Source organism: Phoenix dactylifera, chromosome 10 (genome assembly GCF_009389715.1).
Source record: "Phoenix dactylifera cultivar Barhee BC4 chromosome 10, palm_55x_up_171113_PBpolish2nd_filt_p, whole genome shotgun sequence".
NCBI lineage: Eukaryota > Viridiplantae > Streptophyta > Magnoliopsida > Arecales > Arecaceae > Phoenix > Phoenix dactylifera.
In genome coordinates, this window is record NC_052401.1 from 7116870 (window position 1) to 7119525 (window position 2656).

The 2656-nt window shown below is 39.6% G+C and overlaps 1 long non-coding RNA gene across 1 annotated transcript; it reads left to right on the plus strand.

The window, feature by feature from the left end:
* On the plus strand, positions 1-520 carry LOC120112180. The gene is made up of 2 exons (XR_005513689.1): positions 1-114; positions 205-520. It is a non-coding gene; the product is annotated as an uncharacterized LOC120112180 (long non-coding RNA).
* Positions 521-2656: the final 2136 nt, after the last annotated feature.

Here is a 2656-nt window from a genome sequence, read left to right on the forward strand (position 1 = left end):
AGTAGAATACCATGTCCGGCTGTCCCTTCTTCCCGGATCGATCTCCCCCTTCTGCGTGACCGCGAGTCTCTTCGACGTCCGGCGACTTCGGCGTGCTTCGTCCCTTCTCCCAAGGTATGTGCCTCCACCTAAACCCTAGGTCTACAACTTGCCCCAGGTCCCTTCTTCGATTCTTCCTCCTCTCATTCATTCTCCATTTCGAAGGGCTACAGCAAAGGAACCTTAGATCAGGAGAAGACTCTGTCCGACTGTCCCTTCTTTACCTTTTGGCTGAGATGTTGTTGTTGGTTGGATTCTTGCTCGATGATCGCTAGCAAATGAAAGCAAAAAGGCTCATAAATAGTTGTTCAGAGCAAATCTTGGGATTTTGGTATAACCTGGGTGATGAATCTCAGGTTTGATTCTTTATGAATAACAAGGACAATGCTTTTGTTTTATTTGTATAATTTCCGGCTGGTAGTTTACATTATTGATCTTGTTTTCATACTTGGATTGCGGCCATCTATTTATTTTCTTATGACTATAAGTCTCTTTTCTTTTGTTCTAGATTTCTGATTTATAGGGGTTTTTTTTTATGCCTTTCAAAAGTTATCCCAAGTTTCCTGCTTACTGCATATTTCTTTTGGAACTAATCCTTGCATCTGGAATTTGCTAGTTAAGCAGAAGTCACTGTTTCCTTTTGCCTCTTTTGTGAGATGAACTTTCACCAGATTATTTCTTAAATTCTAGAAAGGTTGTGAAAAATGTGATCTTTTCAGGTTGATTTGTTTTCTTGTCAGGGTATTTGGAGACGTGATCCGGACCCGGACCCGATCCGTACCCGAATATTTTGGGTCGGGTCTGGGTTATACATGAACCCGACCCAATCCAAATAACCTATTGGGTCAAAAATTGAAGGCGTGGACCCAACCCGTACCCGAATATTTTGGGTCGGGTCTGGGTTATACATGAACCCGACCCAATCCAAATAACCTGTTGGGTCAAAAATTGAAGGCGTGGACCCGACCCGACCCGATCTTCAACTAGGTCGGGTCTGGGTCCAAAATTAGGATCCAAATAAAAAACCGAATCGGGTTGGGGTCACTCAGGACCCGACCCATTTGCACCCCTAGTTGCAAGTTTAGCACAAGAGTATGCATAACCAATGCATTTGAATTGCATCTGAACATTTGTGAAGATTTCACACCTAAGCAATATAGACCATGGAGATGGAACCATCATTTTAATGAAAATAATAATGAATGCACATATATGTATGGATGTATGGATGTATGTATGTACGCATGCATGTATGTGTGCTCACATATATGTCTACATGTATGTGGTTATACAAAACCAACAAATCTTTCATTATTTAGCTTAACTATCCTTGTGTAGCTATAACCCTAGTACCCAGTTAGCAACAATATCTACAAACATAGCTTCATTATACACCAAGGTTGAATCATCAGGGTCTTTCATCCATCTCATGTGCAAAGAAATAGTCAAATCAAGCCAACCATAGTCTAGACCGATTGAAAATGTCCTTCTGAACAATCCCCACAGCAACCCAGTATATGTTTTAAATGTTCCAATGATGTTCTACTTCCAGCATTGACCAAGTTGCCTCTCTCAATGTTCTATTGTATCCTTTAATGTTTACATGTTCTTGAGCATACAATCAGTGGGAGCATGCAACAGTTCCAAGCTTACATCTTTTGTTATCATCAAATCAGCAGCCTTTGAAGGTTATAGTTCTGCATAAAAATCAAGGTATAGGAAGGCAATTTGAGAAGACTCTAGATCGGTTAACCTCCAATGTCCTTCTGAACAATCCCCACAGCAACCCAGTATATGTTTTAAATGTTCCAATGATGTTCTACTTCCAGCATTGACCAAGTTGCCTCTCTCAATGTTCTATTGTATCCTTTAATGTTTACATGTTCTTGAGCATACAATCAGTGGGAGCATGCAACAGTTCCAAGCTTACATCTTTTGTTATCATCAAATCAGCAGCCTTTGAAGGTTATAGTTCTGCATAAAAATCAAGGTATAGGAAGGCAATTTGAGAAGACTCTAGATCGGTTAACCTCCAATGTCCTTCTGAACAATCCCCACAGCAACCCAGTATATGTTTTAAATGTTCCAATGATGTTCTACTTCCAGCATTGACCAAGTTGCCTCTCTCAATGTTCTATTGTATCCTTTAATGTTTACATGTTCTTGAGCATACAATCAGTGGGAGCATGCAACAGTTCCAAGCTTACATCTTTTGTTATCATCAAATCAGCAGCCTTTGAAGGTTATAGTTCTGCATAAAAATCAAGGTATAGGAAGGCAATTTGAGAAGACTCTAGATCGGTTAACCTCCCAAGGAAACTTGCACTGAATGATAAAGATCAACAGTATCTGTGACTTATTCCTCTATAATTCAGAGTTGCAGAAAAGCAAAGACATCTAAAAAACACAAAAAGCAAACTTTAATCATTCTAAATTTGAGATTACTATAGTAATAAAAGTTCACTTATCCCACCTGTTCTTCATATTCAGACATCTGAAATTCATTTCATTGGAAGGCCGTGATCCGCAATTTCCCAACCAAACCTAAGGCAGAAAATGAGAAGCAGCAAATTGAAAACATACTTTATTTCGATGAAAAACCAAGGGTGGGTCAGCA